Source organism: Anabrus simplex, chromosome 4 (genome assembly GCF_040414725.1).
Source record: "Anabrus simplex isolate iqAnaSimp1 chromosome 4, ASM4041472v1, whole genome shotgun sequence".
In the NCBI taxonomy this organism is placed as follows: Eukaryota; Metazoa; Arthropoda; class Insecta; order Orthoptera; family Tettigoniidae; genus Anabrus; species Anabrus simplex.
The window spans coordinates 147,373,295-147,392,901 of NC_090268.1; the positions used below are offsets into that span (position 1 = coordinate 147,373,295).

The 19,607-nt window shown below is 40.8% G+C and overlaps 1 long non-coding RNA gene across 1 annotated transcript in view; it reads right to left on the reverse strand.

Annotated features, from left to right (window-relative positions):
• Positions 1-18,095, reverse strand: part of LOC136872523 (uncharacterized) — a 43,343-nt gene extending 25,248 nt beyond the window's left edge. Inside the window, exon 1 of the long non-coding RNA XR_010859934.2 lies at positions 17,977-18,095. This is a non-coding gene — a long non-coding RNA (uncharacterized lncRNA). The remainder of the gene's footprint in view (positions 1-17,976) is intronic.
• Positions 18,096-19,607: the final 1,512 nt, after the last annotated feature.

Consider the following 19,607-nt stretch of genomic DNA (forward strand, 5'->3'; position numbering starts at 1 on the left):
CTTTCTCGATTAAGGTCTGCATTTATTTGGTCCAGCCACCTTTTTCTGGGACATCCAACAGGTCTCTTTCCAGGTACTGCCATTTCCAAGTATTGTCTGGTGGTTCTAGTCTCTTCCATCCTTTGCACATGCCCGAACCATTACAACCCTGCAATGCATAGTCTTTATTCCATCGTACAGGTCACTTCCATGTCATTTCTGATGCACTCATTTTTAATTTTGTCTTGTTTTTTTGCATAGCAGATTGTAAAAGTTTCATTTCACATGCCTGCAGTTTGCTGATGTCTCTTTTCAGTAACATGTCTCTAGCCCATATGTCATGATTGACAGGAGGTAAGATTTGGCTTTTACGGAAACTACTTTGTCCCACACTAGATTTCACACCTGATAAGAGCGTGGAACCTTTTCACTGTTCTGGATTTCCAATTTAGCACTCCCCTGGTTCGATACAATTTTTCTAAGATAACTGAAGCTTTCTACACATTCATTTCTCTCCATGAAGTTTGAGGTCACATTCGCTGGGTTTCTGTTTTCTTCCTACTCACAGTTAACTTCTATTCTTTAAATTTGTTGATGTAGCAATCTAATTTCCTTTGGACTTCTTGCTCCATTTCTCCCCAAATGACATCATCTGCAAACACTAATGCATTCAAATCTCCAGGTTCTGCAGCTTTAATTTCCTTAATGATTACATCCATGAGTGCAAGGAAAAGTAGTGCAGATAATGCACTGCCTTGTACACCTCTGTTTGGAACCATTTGGATCTACCATTCCCTATTTGTACACCACTTTCACAGTTTTCATATAGCAATTATTGAATTTTATGAATTAGAGAACTTAGAGCCCCTAGTTTATGCAGACATTTTCATATTTTGCTCCTTGGAACAGTCATAAGCTTTTTCTATATCTAGGAACACATCAGATCTTTCCCCTTTTTCCCAGTACTTTTACATTAGTTGTCTAATGGCAAAAACTAGGCCTATTGCTCCACTGTTGCCTCTGAAGCAGTGTTTTTCTTCAAACTGATGTTCTATCCTTGTTCTTAATCTCTTCACTATGATCTTTAACATCTTGGGACAATGTGGTCACAAGGTAATTCCACTGTAGTTTGTACATTTTCTTCTGCTTCCTTTCTTGAATACTGGTATGATCAGTCTTTTTTCCCCATTCATCTGGTATCTTATTTTCTCTCCAGATTACTCCTAGTGTTCAATCTAGCCACTTAAGACCTTGTATGCCTGCCACTCTGATTATATCTGCAGATAACCCATCTACTCCTGGCAATTTTCCTCCTTTCATTAGCTTCAGGGCATTTTCTGTTTCTGACCACATAATTGGTCTTCTCCATGTTTGATAGGTTCATTGTTTTCGTGCTCCTCTTCTTCATTGCCATTTAACAACTTGTCAAAATAGTTTCTCATTTCTTCTCTGATGTTTTCTATATTCTGGATTAGGATTCGATCCTCTGTTTCAATTGTTTTAATATCCCCTTTGATCTCCAACACTTCAATATTCCATACATCTTTTGATTCCCTTTCGAGTCCTCTAGTTTTTGTGTGAACATCTCCCAACTATTATCCTCTTCCTTCACAATTCTCTTCACCAATTTCTTATTTCTATATATTTGTTCGAGGTCAGCTATTTTTTGGTTATCTTGTGGTAAGACACCTTTCATTTGTTTTTGCTTCTCAACATCTTTATGTTTCTTTGCCATATTTCAGACTTTAAAAGATTCTCTTACTAGTTCACTCCACGAACTGGTCTCTCTGCTTTCTTCCTCTTGTTTTGCCACATACTTCTGCTGCACAACTCTCAAGTTTTTTGAACAGGTTCCATTCCTCCTGTGCACTTTGTGTTTCATTCTTCATACCTTTTCCATTACTAGGTCTTGAAAAGCTTTTTATATACCATGTCTTTCAATTTCCAATCTTTTATTCTTGGTATTTTCTGTGTAATTTGTGCTTGCACTATCTTATAGTTCAAGTCAGCTACTAGTAGCCTGTGATCACTGTCTAAACATTCACTGGGAATAAAATCTAGGATATTCTCGCTTTCAGCATTCCTTCCCCCATATCCAAGGTGCCCCATTACCTGTTCATAGCCTGTTTTATCTACTCCAATTTGGGCATTTAGATCCCCTGTTATCATAATATCCTCTTGGACAGGGTCCTCCAAATTTACAAGGAACTTTCTCTTCATCATCATTACTTCCTGCCTGTGGGTCATATACTTGGATTATTGAGACTGTTACTGCCAAGTTTTACTCTGGCTTTGATCATTCCTTCATTTACATATGTGATATCTTATGGCTTCAATATCTTTATGTAACAAATCCAACTCCATTTGTTGTGAATAGAAGGGGAATACGTCACTGTATACCTTACGTGACACTTTTATTCAACTACTTATTTTACAAGATGGCTACCGCTCAGATCATATATGTAAGAAAGGATATCCAAAGATATGTCTCTCCCGGAAAGTAGCATCTTTATCCATAGCATCTTTATCCCCACCCTGGTCAACCTCCAGAGGTATGACCAGCTGAAGAAGCCTAACAAATCGAGCGCCATCCGTCTTTGAGAACAACGGTCCGGGCGTGTCCATCTTGTCCATGTCGTAACTCCATGATACAGGCCTTATTCCACAGTGATCTTCCTGCAAAAGGACAATGTCTCCTACTGCGATGGCAGGGCGTGTTCCTCTTGAGCATCGTACTTGGAAGTTTTGCAGTTGCAGCAGGTACTCTATTCCATCGTTTCCAGAAATGATCCGCCAGTTGCTGCTGGAGCCTGAAATCTTAAATTCTTTGATTCTTTCTTGTTACCATGCCAGTATAGCTCGTAATCTTCCCTCAGTTTCTTTGATTTCATCCCCTTCCATTTTGTCTCACTCCTGATATTCAGGGTTCCTACTCTGTTTGGTCTCTTGGTAAGGTATATTCCGGTTATGTCTAATCAGTATATCTTCTTGCATTTCCAGGATAAGCATCAGCCTTATTAAGGTCATCATTAGTTCCTGAAGTGCCAGAAGTGAAGTCTACCTTGTATGTTCGATCCAAGGCTTGTCCGTACATTGAAAGCAATCAAATACTTCCTTACTGGCTCAAACATAAGGATTTTCTTTCAGGGTTTACTCCTTTAGCCTCTGAGGATCCCACAAGGCAGTGGGTTCCATCTGTACTACCCCAGAGGATGTGTTGCCTCTTCCGCCAGCTCTGCCGTACCGAATCGCATCTCCGCCTTCGCTGCCGTTGAGGTCTTCACCCGTAACCCTGGGCACGGGGTCCGTGATATACCCCACGGGACTGGGTCGCTGTCTGAACTCAGCCATCCTATCACTCCGGCCTACTGGAGTGTAGAATGCCCACCCCGCAGCATGGACGCGCCAGGCTAGAATTACTCAAGTGGAGAATAGGGAAGTTGGCCCTGTCTCCCTCGAGCTAAGTTAATGGTTGTATATGATGCTACAACCAAAGACAAAGGGCTGTGTGGCTCAGGCGGTTGAGACGCTGGCCTTCTGACCCCAACTTGGCAGGTTCGATCCTGGCTCAGTCCGGTGGTATTTGAAGGTGTTCAAATACATCAGCCTCGTGTCTGTGGATTTACTCGCACATAAAAACTGCTGTGGGACTGAATTCTGGCACCTCGGCGTCTCCAGAAACTGTAAATTTACACGTTCAGGACCAGTGGCGGTGGGCTCTCAGGAGCACAGGAGCACGTGAACACCCAGTTTTATTACATATTTACGCATTCATTCTTTTCTTAAGACCTGATTTCGAAAATCGATCGAAAGCATTCGACAATCGACTTATATCGTAGCTCCGTTACACCGACAGTTGTTCGTTTTGACTGACAGTGCAGCGAGCACACTGGATAATGCGCTATTGTGCTGAAGACTATACGCATGCGCAAAGCAGATGACGTCATGGTTTTCTGCACTGATATTCCCATTAGCAAGGAGCACGGTAAGGTACGTGCCTTGACGTCTAGAGCTACCCTCAACCCAGTGGCAGTATTACAGTTGACCACAAGGGTCCGCCACCTCCCCTATTATGGTTAGCCACAGCCTCCCAGGAGCTACTATTGCATTACATTACCGGCAGATTTCGCTAGTACCCTAATTCTGAATAGGCATTTTGGTGTCTATTCAGACTTTTCCAGAAAGAGAACTGAATGCAGTGGCGCATATGTATCCCTGCCTAAATAAGACACAGCTGAAGACTGAATAGAAGTATTGTATATGAGAAATGGCTTTCAGAAAGATGATGGGGCCATTTTCATGTTGCAGTTTCTGCTTGACAATGAACTAGATAGGGACACATTTCTACAAGTATGCGAATTACTCCGAATTGTTGTCACAACCCCAATTACGACAGCGGAGCCCAAGAGGTGTTTTTCTACTTTGAATACGAATTAAAACGTTTCTGAGGAACACCATGACTGGAGAACGACTGTCAGCGCTGGCTATGCTTGCTATTGAGAAGAGATTTGTCAACATCAGTGACTTCAATCGTAAAGTGATTGAGAAATTTGCGCGATTGAAGTACAGAAGGATTGCTTTCCTGTACAAATAATCGGCATTTACGTGAGTTGCTAATCTAAATTCTATTATTTAAATAAGCATGATCTAGTATTGTTGGTTGTACTGCATGCTAAATTGTTTAGAGTAGTGGCTATAATTTGCAAAATGAGAATAATTACCATGTGAAACAGTAGAACCTGACTAACCGAGATAATGTGGAGACTATTGGGGTCAATTCGGAAATAATTATTTTAAAAAATTTACCGGTAAATGCGGTACACATTCCTTCTATGCTTCTCGTCATAACCAGGTGAACTTCGTGCTGTTTAAAAACCAGGAATAGTGCTTGCATCCTTCAGTGTTCGCAGTGCAGTAAAGCTATTATGAATTTTGCTACTGTTCTACACTAAGACAGCCTGACCGCGGTGTAGGGGTAGCGTGCCTTCCTCTTACCCGGAGGCCACGGGTTCGATTCCCGGCCAGACCAGGGATTTTAACCTGGTTCGAGGTCCACTCGGTCTACGTGATTACAATTGAGGAGCTATCTGACGATGAGATGGCGGTCAAAAAAGCGAAGAATAACGGCCGAGAGGATTCGTCGTGCTAACCACACGACACCTCGTAATCTGCAGACCACCGGGCTGAGCAGCAGTCACTTGGTAGGCCATGAGGTTTGGTTTAGTTCTACACTAACACCCAGGTGAAATTCGTGCTGTTTGAAAACCAAGAATAGTACTCGCATCCTTCAATAATCTCAGTGTAGTAAAGTTATTGTGAATTTTACTTTTGTTCTACACTAACAAATTAGTCTCGTATAAAATTTATCCTCTGTTACAGGGGTTCTACCAAAGTATTTGTGAAGAAGGAACCGTACAAGGAACTGTTAGTGAAATGATTTATGTACCTATGTTACTTTTTTGCTGATTTGAGACATGAACAAAAATGTTGTGAACCACCTAAAAATTTTGTCACGAGCCGCCACTGTTCAGGACAAATAATTCAGGTTCTCCAAGGGAATCTATATCCATATCTGATGACCTGGCAAGCTCCAACTTTTGCAAAAGAGAAAGTTTCTTAGTGCCAGTAGCTTCTAATAGCCTACGCAGTCTGTGGTTTAACAGCTCCGCACTGATTATGCAACCGAGCAGAGGAAGGGTGGCCACGGTTCTACTCTAGCTCTACACCTCTATTCGGGAAACTGATAGGGCTGGACCTCACGGCTGGCCCCAACTGTCTGATGTCCTGAGAATGATTTTCCATAGTTTTCCATTCTCCTGCACTAAAGCGAATGCCAGAGCAGTTCCTAGTATAAGCCACGGCCACCAACCCCCTCACCTCTGTATCTCCTTCACCATAAATCACCCAGCCTGAGGCCATCTAAGAGGCCCACCTGCCCCTTCAGGGGAGGAATGAAAACATTTTAGCAGTAGTAGTAGTAGTAGTAGTAGTAGTAGTAGCAGCCCCACAGTATGCCCTAGCCATGCATTTTGGTAGGTGTACTATTTACCAACTGACAAGCCCAAATTAGCAAACTAGGACAAAACTCTGGCAACAGGAATGAGTTGTCCTGAAAATATATAATGTCCAGTAACAAACCCATAATATTGGTGGGTTATGTAGACCAAGGGTTATCTAGGAAATGTCACTTATTTGTCCCAAATGAAGATAATTGCTTTTACTCAAAGTAAAATCTGTGGTAAATTAAGAAATAGTACGAAATATTTTAGTTATAGAGAATATGGATACATACTTTACTAACAACTATTTTTTCTGCCATGTTGCAGCACTTCTGTATGTGTTTAACACTTTCGTGTGATGTTTTTGCTCACTGAAGTTGTTTGAATTAATTGTTTTCTTCATGTTGCTATTTTGTGTCCTAACTCATTCATTAAATAATATATTTACTGGTCCAGGGATCATGCTATTTTGCTGTTTGAACTGCCCACACTAGTCATATGGGCAAAGATAATCAGAATTCACAGACATAGCACTCTCATTCATCAGCGCCAGCCCTGGACCTCAAGAAAGAAACAAAAGACAGTACGAGCAGCGGAATACAACACAGTAGAGGTGGGTTAAACTTGTTTTTCAATAATATGTTCCAACATTCCAGTTCCACCAAGATAACATGTTCCAGAAACATGTTGTAAAAACATGTTCCAAAACTAGCTAAGCATAATGTTACTTAACGAAGTTGTTACTAGAAGGTGCCAGATATCTTGACAAGCGAGTGATACAGCACTATCAGTGGAAGGGGCGGTCTCTGACCACACAGCCATGTGTAGCATAGTATACTACACCGACAGCTTTATGAACTGGGTGCGAAAAAGACCAGAAACGCCTCCACTGATAGCCGTGACGCGACGGTTTTGATTAATTACTGCCAATAAAAATATATGATAGAGAATTAGGACAAAACTGTATCTAGGAAGCATTTTATATGTACACTTTATATGTACACTAAACCACCGGGCAAGTTGGCCGTGTAGTTAGGCGCGCGCAGCTGTGAGCTTGCATCCGGGAGATAGTGGGTTCGTAATCCCACTGTCGGCAGCCCTGAATATAGCTTTCCGTTTCCCTTAATTAAGGCCACGGCCAGTTCCTTCCCATTCTGAGCCTTTTCCTATCTGATCTTCGCCAAAATACTTATCTGCGTCAGTGCAACGTAAAGCCCGTTTAAAAAAGCAATAATCACATAAAATCAGTGAACATAAAGCACATATGGTATAGATTACAAATGGTTTTAAATGCCCTGTATTGTGAAAATCAGGTCTTGAAATAGGACACAAAACAAATAAGTTGAAACAATTAACACGCACAGTATGCATAATCAAATTCTTCACTTGACAATCTTGCTTTAAGATCACATTCGGTGACCAGTAAATCAGGAAGGAAATTTACTCATTTGGGACAAATTCAGGTTCCTCTGGGAATCTATCCTTATCTTAAAATTCTTATAGCTAATTTGCTGAAAAGACTCCATACGGGGGCACTAGAAGAAATACCTGTATTTAATTAAAGAACATAGTTTGAATATCTTGAAGTAGATATTGGAGAGAATAAAGTAAATATCCAGAACTGGTGAAGGTACTTTCCCCCCACCCCGTTTCTGCTCCCGTGCAATGTATATTACTAGAATGTAACTATTACACTTATTTCAAGAAGTAAATTACCAGTAAAAATTACATTTTGTAATAAGTAACTATTACAAGCAAAAATTACTAAGGACGTAATCATTACAAGGAATTCTATTACTTTTACTCAGTTACTTCCAACTCTGTAAAAGACCCACATTCAATTGCACCAGCAATGAAAATAGATTTGGATGTCCAAATACTTCCATCATGTAAAGTATGCACCGGTAGCTGAATGTTTAATAGCTATTAGTTTCAACGTAAAAAAATTAAACAGTAGGATAACATGAAAGAAATTAGGTCAAAGCTTCTGTAGTTTGACTGGAGGTGTATTGTAAGTTTTGTGATAAATGGAGAGCTGAAACAATTTGAGTTTAAGATAGTACAGTAGCATGACAAACTGAAGTATCGAGTGATTTCAATTAAACTTTCCCCACTTACGTGGAAAACTAGCGATCGCATGAGCAGGAACAAAGAACGTTGCCAAGGACTAAGGAGAGTAACAACAAATACCAGTAATTCCAATGAAACGATTACATTTTATACAGGTTTTTTTTTTTCAATGAAAATAACCAGGGCTGTAGTCTAAGAGTACATGCCGTATGCCCTCTGCTTAACTCCACTCAGAGTATGCCTTCTACTTTGTTTTATTTATAATTTTGCCATGCCCTGTGAATTTTGGAACTACAGCACTGAATATAGCGTCCATGACACTACAAAGTGTATTTGAAATGGCTGTCATCTGTGTTGGTGGTGATTGTTTTAAGAGGAAGTACAACTAGGCAACCATCCTCTAACACTGATCATAGAGAAAAAATGGAAGGGATCCAAAAAATGAAGGTATCTGCCATAGAAAGAAGAGGGCCACGAAGGGCATGAAAATTAAAGACTCCCTAGGCCTCGAGTGCTCTAATACCTTTGATGTTTTATTACGTGCTCCCGATATGTTTTTTCTTATCTTGTGCATATTTCATCGCTCCGCTCCTAGACATTGAACTGCTATGTTTTCCGTCCATTTGCTGCCTTGTCTGCCTTACGACTGTTTGTGCTCGCTCCCCTCTCCGCGCCATCTCCTGACGTCACCTATTTCCAGTACATTCCACGCCTGCCCCCTCCCGCCTATATATCTCGCCGCCTCACCTGGATGAGAGATCAGGTGTGTGTTTCATGTTGAGATAAGCAGTGGAACCTTATACCATTTGCACGGCTGGTCCGTGCTGGTTTTAAAACCTGTGTGGAACTTTCTTCTTCTGGCTGGGTGAGCAGACTCATTTTATTATGTTTTCATGTTAACATCTTTCTTGCTCCTGGCAGACTTTGTTACGATTATCAACTTTCAACCTTGGTCCCTTTTGGACTTAACTGCACAATGGAGCACTACCCTCACTTCTGTGAAGGCTAATAATGGTGATGAGGGAGTTATGGTTGGCGGACTAATGAGCGACTTGGAACTTAACTCGTGTGTTGAAATGAACGTTACTTCAAACTGGGTTTTTGCAGCCTGATCCCTGCCTGTTCTATTATACCTTTTCCTGTGGTATTTTTCTTTAATCCTTTTCCTTTGCTCTCTTTCTTTTCGTGTTTCCCCATTATCACTTCCCTTTCTCCCCTTTCTATAAAAAAAATTGTAATGGTACAAAATGTTTAATCGTGGTCTGCGAATCTAATTGGTATTCTTTCCATTCCATTGTTTATATGGTGGCAATCTTGCTGTTTGGAGCAAAGTGAATTCTGTTTGGGGGATTAATATAAAAATAAAATGGTCATTGCATTTTGGTATCCCAATGCTTACGGAATGTTTCATTCCACTTTGAGTAAAAATTGGACCCCCTTTTCTAAAATATCTTAGTGGTACATTCTTGCTGCGATGTCTGTATCATTGTGATAATTTGGATCTAGTCATTTGTATGCTATTATAAATGTAATTGTACATACAGTCATTTTTATCTTCTGTAATTTCTACTATTCTTGTACCTGTGAAATACCAAAGATATGAGATCAATTGCTATGTACCCTGGCTGTAAGTCCTTTCTCTTGGTGTCATAATATATGTCTTGCTTTCTTGAAACCTGCTCCTTTGGGTATTGTTATTTATTTGGCATCCCTTTCATTTAATTCTAATGCTCGTACCACGGAACACCTCTAGGAAAGGGTCTGTCTTTGTGTTCTGCGCGCTGTTTTTTGTGACGAATTGCGTATTGCCTCTTGCACGCTTCGCTCTGCTCTGCTTGGTCTGTCACCTAAACGTTCACTACTTTAGGATTAAGGGAGATTCTCCTCTCCGCTTCACTTGAAAATCGTGCTTAAACTGACCTTACTAAATGATACGTAACAGTTGGAAAAGAGTAAGAGTTGACCAAGGGAGGTCAGATGAAAGTGAGGAGCCTGGCATAAGTGGAAGCAAAACTAGAATTTTCTGAAGGCCCCATGGTCGCCACCCCACGCTCCCAAGTTAAGAGGCCCTGGGGCCCCTTTCAGTCACCTGACGGGGAGGGAATTCCATGGGTGTTATTTTACCGCCCCCACCCGGCCATCAGTGTTCAGGGCAGTAAGTGTACATTAGCTTGCTGTTCGACTGCATGAAGAATTGGTATGTCTGATACCTCTTGATGTGGTTCTCTCCAGATACGGCACACGTGGGAAAGTTTCCCTGATAAAGTTTGTCTACGGCAAACCATGCAAATCTCTTAGTCCATAACAGTGGTGAATTTGCCATACATGCGATTGATGTGGCACATCCCATGTATTTTGAACGAAAAATAAATATTAATTGTTCATGTTTTAGTGGAAGTTATTTATATAAAATTCAAACGCACAATTATCGATACTCTGATGAAAAGAGCGTCGCTGGCTAGTGACTGCCACTAATTGCCAAACTACTCCAGAGATGACAGCACGAGCATTGGACCCTTGTTTGTTGATCTCTTTCGTGGGGTTGGAATGAAGAATGAACAACCACATTGTCAAGAGGACGGTGCAAGGTAGAATCCTGTATAAGTTATCGCATGTAGCCGGGATTTATTTGCTATTTAGTCAAATACTGAAGTTCTTGCTTGTGAGTGGTTCTTTTCTTGTGCTATAAATGATTATAACTATATTACAAACATGCGTTGTTGTAATATAAATTATTCAGTTTTGTGTGCTTGTAGTGTAAATATCGAACAAAGAAAATGCAGGAAGGATGTCATTTTGAAATGACATCACACCAATCAGTAGTTCAGCAGGCATGGCTGTAAGAGCGCCAGCATCGCGGGTTTCTACCGCGCAATTTGAATTTAATTCTAACTATTGTGTAATTGAACGATTAAGAGAACTATTTAGTATACTTTCTATTAAGGAAAAAAGCAGAATTATAAATAAAGAACAGCATCCAAATCTGAATATAACTAGGCCTACTCAACCTAAGTCGTGGGTCATTTCTGCAGAAATATTTATGAAACAGACCACTAGATTAGTGGATGTAAGATCTTAAACTTTTCTGTTGGCCTTGTTTCCTCTTGAAAAATGTGTTTGGAATGACTTTGCGTTGATGTTCGCAATTTTTTTCGGCTGCATCACCTAAACCAGAAGTCAGGAGTCGCCACTGGTCAATAATCATGACATTATTTCCACGGAGTCTGGTGTATGTATGTATGTATGTATGCATAGTAGTACGCGCAACTTTTTACCTGGGCTCCCTAGTGCTGAATCGGTAGACCTCTTATCTTTGAGATTCATACTGGCAACCTTTGAAACAAACTATGAATCTATTATGCATCACCGTGAGACATCTGGCGTACACTTTGCGTACTCGTATGGTTGTTTACACAGCAAAGCCAAAATATAGGTTAGGATTGAACACTATAGTGAGGAAAACATGCCTAATAAAATTTATGCTGTTGAAGACATGGGTGGAGAAACAGGTCACGTTGTACTACGTCTCCCCCCCAATACAACTGATCTGAACGCCACTAAATTGGCATGGGCAAAAATAAAACGAGAGTTCAAACGTCGCAATATTATGGGAGACGTCAGCAGTTAACTTACGACGACTGACCATTGGGGCATTCCATTTAGTATCTGCCACAGATTGGGAGGGGTATTGCAGAAATGTGAAAGAACTGGAAGAGGAATACTGGAGGCACGACCGTGTCATGGTGATAGCAAGGACGAGATTGCAATTATTAGTACTGCAGATAGCAGTGATGATTGAGCATGGTTGTGGAAGTGCACCGGCACCCGCAAGGGGGGCGCTTGCTCCCCACCCCCCCACCCCCCACTGGAATTCTAAATAGGTTTATGTTCAATTGTTTAATATCATACCAGATTATTTAATAAACTGAACTTGTTGACAGTCTAGCATCTGTAATAACCAGATTATATTTCTATTCAGTTGGCAGTATTACCGGAACCGGGAGAACTCCCTCCTTACTCCTCAATTCCGTAAAACCACAGATAGATTTAGACTGGCAATGAGCAGTAGGATTTTGAAGCCGGAAGCGTGCAGCCGCGGGCATCGTATGTCACTACACTACCCCGATGCATTAATGTAAAATCGTAGCCAAAATAGGAATATTGGACAGGAGATACTTTAAATAATTAAAAGCACAAAGCACATTGAAATAATTAGACCTACTAGATCCTTCATTTTACTGTTAAAAAAAGGAACGCTGGTATATCAATTAACGAATGCTTAAAAATAGCCAATCTTTTAGACCGATCTATGGTCAAATCTGTTTCCATTTAACTCTCTCACAGCAAAATTTACATGTACTTTCCGGTTTGTTTGTCTAACCCTTCTCCCGTTTCTGTACAGGGTCGGGTATGAAGTTACATGAATCTATCGTGGCGAGTTTGTATGACCGGATGACCTTCCTGACGTCAGCCTCAACAGAGGAGTTGACTAGATGAAATGAATGTCGTGATATGATAGTAGGAAGAGACATGGTGAAATCCGATGCTGACACATAGCCTTCTCTCTAATAGCACCAAGGGGTCTGCTCAAGGCTTAACGTCCCCATCCGACGGACGAATCACCAACAGCGTCATATGCCCTCACTCCATATGAGCACTGCAGAGTGGTTTGGAATTTAATCCAGGCTTTTGGCACACAATTTAGTGATTAGAAATTGTATACCACCACCGCCTCCCCTACCATGCCAGCTAACAATCTGATAGTGATTTTTTTTTTCGACCAATGGGACTCAAACCAGCTAACCACGGTGTCAAGACTAGATTTCAACACCACCAGGCGGGCTAACACGTATTTCCAGGTACAGTAATGAAATTACACTAATAAGGCGATAAACGTGCGTGTCCTTTGAGTTTAGACCTAAAGCATGTGAGCTTAAACTTGAAAAAAAAAAACAAAAAAACAATGTTTCATACAACTGAGCTGTTCCCTTTCATGACGAGCTTAAATGATTACATGTATTCTCTCCGAAATACATCTCAGTAAGTTTGCACACATGAACAACATCTTTCGTAGGAACATACAGATTACCTCCATTCTTGAAAGAAGTGAATGGTTAAGGATTTTCTAATAATGTATAATGCTATTTATTTTACGTGTCACAAACAACAACTACTACTACTACTACTACTACTACTACTACTACTACTACTACTACTACTACTACTACTATCACCACCACCAGTTTTCAGAGACTCCGAGGTGCCGAAAATTTGTCCCGCAGTTCGTTTACGTGCCAGTAAATCTACCGACACGAGGCTGACGTATTTGAATACCTTCAAATACCACCGAACTGAGCCAGGATCGAACCTGCCAAGTTAGGGTCAGAACGCCAGCGCCTCAACTATCTGAGCCACTTAGCTTCCTTGCAAGTATCACACGGTAGATAATTGACTTGCATCTTTACCACTAAATCCTGAGGTACATTTAATATTCTCTGATAAACTTAACACCTTTTTTGATAGATGCAAGCTTACCAATCCTTCCACTCTAATTTTAACAGTAATGACATCCTTACGAAATATCTTGGAAGAATAGAAGAGATCAAGATCACTATTATTCAATTACTAACACCACCGAAACAAAAACTTATAACCCATGTTGGATTATTATTATTATTATTATTATTATTATTATTATTATTATTATTATTATTATTATTAGGCCCTAGCCACACTCCCTCACAAGAGGGCTAACGCCGACAAATATACACAAGTGAATTAGGCATTTTTTTGTTTGCTATTTGCTTTACGTCGCACCGACACAGATAGGTCTAATGGCGACGCGGGATACGAAAGGCCTAGGTGTGGGAAGGAAGCGACCGTGGCCTTCATTAAGGTACAATACAGCCCCAGCATTTACCTGGTGTGAACATGGGAAACCACGGAACACCATCTTCAGGGCTGCCGACAGTGGGGTTCGAACCCATTATCTTCCGGATGCAAGCTCAGCCGCGCGCCCCTAACCACACGGCCAACTCGCCTTATTCTATCTTCATAAATAGGAAAAACCACACCCAAACACTTCGCGGGTATTAACCATTCTGCCACACAGTAGTTAGCCGAAGCATGAGTGTGAAGTGTGCATAAAAACAAAACAGAACTGCATGTAACACAGGAACATGCATGTTTACATTGGTTCTGTAGTGACGAGCTACGAGATAGGGCGCTGCCAGTCTATTAACTATATTCTGTGCGTAAAACCACGTATCACTAAAAGTTGCGCGTACTATACTACAAATAGTTTCCTGTCTGAAATGGATAGAGATTAAAGTGTATTTGTAACCATCCGGTACGAAAGGGAAGTATGCAAGCAATACTTTGTCGAACTAGTACCAGCACTTCAGAGAAAAATCCGAGTAGAATTTTGGAATGCAAGTAAAACATGATAAAGCATTGCTTGGAAAATATCTAGGCTTAATGGTCATGAAATACAAAAATCTACATGGTCATATTATTCGCTAAATAATTAAGGCTAGTAATCTGCAAACTTATTCGAAATTCTCATGTACCATACAGAACTAAAATCCACCGTATTTTTACATGTGCTCAGGAAACAATTGTTAAAATTTCTTATCACCTGCTTTCATTTAAGGTACCCGTACACGGATTAGCTGGAAGTTACTCACACTGCGTTTTTAAGGATTTCACGCTGCCTGTATGCTACCTTGCCGTTCTACAAATTCGGAAATTTGTGTGATATATACCCTGAAATCTGCTTTAGACCCAGTTAAGGCCCAGGAAATTGGAATGTACAATAACTCCATTTACTCTTGTCCAAAAAATATATTTCCTACTTAGTGTGAAAGTAAACCACCAAAAATTTCGGAAGTTTTGTGAAGGAAACGCGCAAGTTGCGAGAGCGCTTGAGAATTACAAATTTAGAGCTTAAAGCCGATTGGTATTTAATTCAATTATCGCTAATTACCGTTACCAGCATTCTCCAAAACTTTCAGGTAGAAAGAACAAGCTTCGAAACAGTGCGAATTAAAATGGACTAGACTTTTGCCGAGCAAAACCTTCAGCGGCCAAACAATACATATCGGCACATATTGTATTAAGGTGTATGTACGGTGGCGTGCCAGATGCGACCGTGCCACAAGCGACCACAATCTTTAACCGTGCCGGATGCGACCGCCGTTGACAAGCAAATTGTCATTTGATAAGTTGTGTCATCACCCAAGATAAGCTAAACGAAGTGCAATGTCATTTCGCCAAGTCCTATAAGCAGCTACTGCCCCTACTTTACAATCATAACACTTCTGGGGGAAACTCGTTTTACAACACGAAACATGGTGGTGCGTTTACGTCTTTTCCCACCGGGCGAGTTGGCCATGCGGTTAGAAGTGCGCGGCCCTGAGCTTGCATCCGGGAGATAGTGGGTTCGAATCCCACTGTCGGCAGCCCTGAATATGGTTTTCCGTGGTTTCCCATGTTCACACCAGGCAAATGCTGGGCTGTACTTTAAGACCTGGGCCGCTTCCTTCCCATTCCTAGCCCTTTCCTATCCCATCGTCGCCTTAAGACCTGTCTGTTGGTGCGACGTAATGCCACTAGCAATAAAGAAAGATCCTAATTTTCTGAAATTATTTAAGACTTAGGCCTACTTATCGTGTCCTATTAGTACCAGGAGTGTCCGAGGACGTGTTCGGCTTGCCTGGTGCAGGTCTTTCTGACTCCCTTGGGCTGCCTGCGCGTCTGGATGTAGGATTATGATGAAGTAGGGAGAGATGAAACCCGGTTTCGGCACGTAGCCTACTCCTCCCGAATAATACCAAGGGGTCTGCTCAACGCTTTACGTCGCCATCTGACGGCCGAATCACCAACAGCATCATATCCCCTCACTCCATTTGAACACTGCGAAAAGGTTTGGATTTGAATCCAGGCTTTTGTTGTGCAATCTACCACCAACTTTCCTACCCTGCCGGCCAACATTCTGATGGTTATTTTTTTTTTTTTCATCCAGGCTAAGTGGCTCAGGCGGCTCAGACGGTTGAGATGCTGGTCTTCCGACTCCAACTTGGCAGGTTCGATCTTAGCTCAGTCCGGTGGTATTTGAACGTGCTCAAATACGTCAGCTTTGTGTCGGTGGATTTACTGGCACGTAAAATAAGTCCTGCGGGACTAAATTCTGGCACCTCGGCGTCTCCTTAAACCATAAAGTAGTTACTGGGACGTAAAGCAATCATTTTTATTTCGACCAACGGCACTCGAACCTGCTAACAACGGTGTCAGGCCTTTATTTTAGAAAAGACCAAGTTAGCTACTTATAAGCAATCTGCCACTTTGTGACAGCCCTTAATGTAGATCAATTGTAAGTGACTGATGGGTCGCATGCGGCACGATGCTTATCCGCTCGGTCGCTATTGGCACGATAATGGCCGGGTCGCATCTGGCACGTAACCGTATCTACATATAAGATTTTCTCGCTAGATTTAGTAACTGAAAGAACTTCTGAGGGGGGGGGGGGGCGACCGTTCCTGTAATAGTGTCAGATGCAGTGGTTAAACAATTAGCATTGTTTACAGAAGTTATTTCATGACATACTGTAGGCCTATTCATATTTATGAACTTTAATTTGTTCCTATTTAATAAATAGTCTACTGCCGACATTTCGAAGTAATGTGGACGTTCACTTACTAACTTACTCTTAACAGAGGTACCGGTAATTAAGATAGCTTAAAAATGTACAATGATACCATTCGTACGTCAAATTTGTGTACTACCAAGTATTCTAATTGATTGAAAATAAATTTAACTTTCGCACTTATACATGCCATTTTGCCCAATGTTAGATACCAAAAAGAAGAATTCGGAGCAATTAAAAATGAATTATTTTAGTTTTGATTGCGATTACTCAAGTTACCTACAACATTTATAAAGTGCTATAGTATTTCTGGATTGCACGGACAGTTCGATTTTTAAATCAAGTCCTGTATAATACGATCAGTTAAGATTTGTTAAAGGAACATCAAATTCTAGCTAGTCCTTTAAATTTCGTATACCTACCGACCTATACAAGCCCATTTTAACCACTGCATCTAATTATTACCGGAACGGTTCCCCCTCCCTGAAGGAATTCTTTCAGTTGTTACTAAATCTAGCGAGAAAATCATAAGTACATACACCTGAATACAATTTGTGCTGATATGTATTGTTTGGCAATTGAAGGTTTTGTTCGGCAAGGTCTAGTCCATTTTAATTTGCCGAAATTTCAGTTATGACAGGACCTTCGAGAAACAAGGGCGAATTTTTGTGATATAAAAATGCTTTTAGTACTGTTGTATCAGTTGCAGTTTATTAGATAATTTACTGGATAATTTCAAACTTCGGGAAGACTTTGAATGTCTATGTCTCAGATGGAAGTTTCATCGAAAGAACTGGAAATTAGAGCTAAAATACGACCTTAACTACAGATATTACGGGGGCTTACTAAACTCAGAATACCAATTCCTATTAAGTCTAATTGAAGTTTCATTACGTCTGATCGGGGATAATCTACCTACAGTATACTGTATATGCAGCTTAAACGATTCTACGAGTTTTAAGGAGTGCTTCACGTCGTCCAAGAGGCGCATTTGACGAGGACAAAGTGGCGACTTAATGCAGTTAGAAATTCTACTCAATGCTGCTGCCGCCACTAGGACGCTCCATAATTCAATATGAATCTCAAATCAAAGAGAATATGTCTCAAATTCTAAGTGCATAGTACGCTCTCGAGAAACCGTAAAGCCTAAATAAATTTTTTAAAAACACTCGCAATGGAAAGCTATCAATCGGATATTAATTTGCCGAAGCATAAGAGTGCTGAGAAATTGCCTGGTTATATGAGGATACGGTATGAATAAAGCTCGTGAAGGTTATTGCCTACCTTTCGTACAGGTCTGCAGTGCTGACGTGATCACACCAGACTAAAACACACGAAGTGCAGCCGTCAACGATGAAATTGACAGTGAAATGTTCAGTGCACATTGAGCTAAGGGGAGGGGAGAGGGACCGACTTGCGCAGTTCAACGAAATACATGGGAGTTCTAAAATCACGTGTTCCCATATGAGAGCTACGTCACATACTCCTCGGAGGGGTCACTTGGATCGTTTGTCGGAAGGAAATAGCTGGAGGAGACCAAAAATTGTCATGTTCTTTTTATTATGGAACCTACTGTAAAATATATTGCATTCAATTGAACCTATTGTGTTGGGACTTACAAAAGTACCTACCGGCACCCTTTAAATATTTTTTGGAGCACATATACGTTTTATTTACCCCCTTTCGGTGCATCTATAAGAGCCTATTTTGTAATAATGGTGGATAGCCTATATAAGGGTTCATTTTATGGAGAGTTGCTATAGTAACCCCTCTGTATAAAGGAAAGGGTGATAGACATAAAGCTGAAAGTTACAGGCCAGTCAGTTGGACATGCATTGCATGTAAGCTTTGGGACAGCATTCTTTCTATTTATATTAGACATGTTTGCGAAATTAATAAGTGGTTCGATAGAAGGTAGTTTGGGTTTAGGAAAAGGTTATTCTACTGAAGCTCAACTTGTAGGATTCCAGCAAGATATAGCAGATATCCTGGATTCAGGAGGTCAAATGGACTGTATCGCGACTGACCTGTCTAAAGCATGTGATAGGGTAGATCATGGGAGACTAATAACAAAAATGAGTGCAAATGAATTCGACAAAAGAGTGACTGAATGGGTGGCTATATTTCTAGAAAATAGAACTCAGATAATTAGAGTAGGCGAAGCTTTATCTCTCCATGTAATAATTACGAGGGGAATTCCTCAAGGCAGTATTAATATTGGACCTTTATGTTTTCTTATATGTATCAATGATATGTGTAAAGAAGTGGAATCAGAGATCAGGCTTTTTGCAGATGATTTCTGTACAGAGTAATAAATAAGTTTGTGAGCAACTGCAAAATGACCTCGATAATGTTGTGAGATGGACAGCAGGCAATGGTATGATGATAAACGGGGTTAAAAGTCAGGTTGTGAGTTTCACAAATAGGAAAAGTCCTCTTAGTTTTAATTACTGTGCTGATGGGGTGAAAGTTTCTGTTGGGGATCATTGTAAGTATCAGGTGTTAATATAAGGAAAGATATCCATTGGGGTAATCACATAAATATGACTGTAAATAAACGGTACACATCTCTGCACATGGTTATGAGGGTATTTAGGGGCTGCAGTAACGATGTAAAGGAAAGGGCATATAAGTCTCTGGTAAGACCCCAACTGGAGTATGGTTCCAGTGCATGGGACCCTCACCAGGATTACTTGATATGTACTGGAAAAAAATCCCCCAAAAAAAAAAGCAGCTCGATTTGTTCTGGGTGATTTCCGACAAAAGAGTAGCGCTACAAAAATGTTGCAAAGTTTGGGCTGGGAAGACTTGGGAGAAAGGAGACGAGCTGCTCGACTAAGTGGTATGTTCCGAACTGTCAGTGGAGAGATGGCGTGGAATTCAGTAGACGAATAATGGTGTCTTTAAAAGTAGGA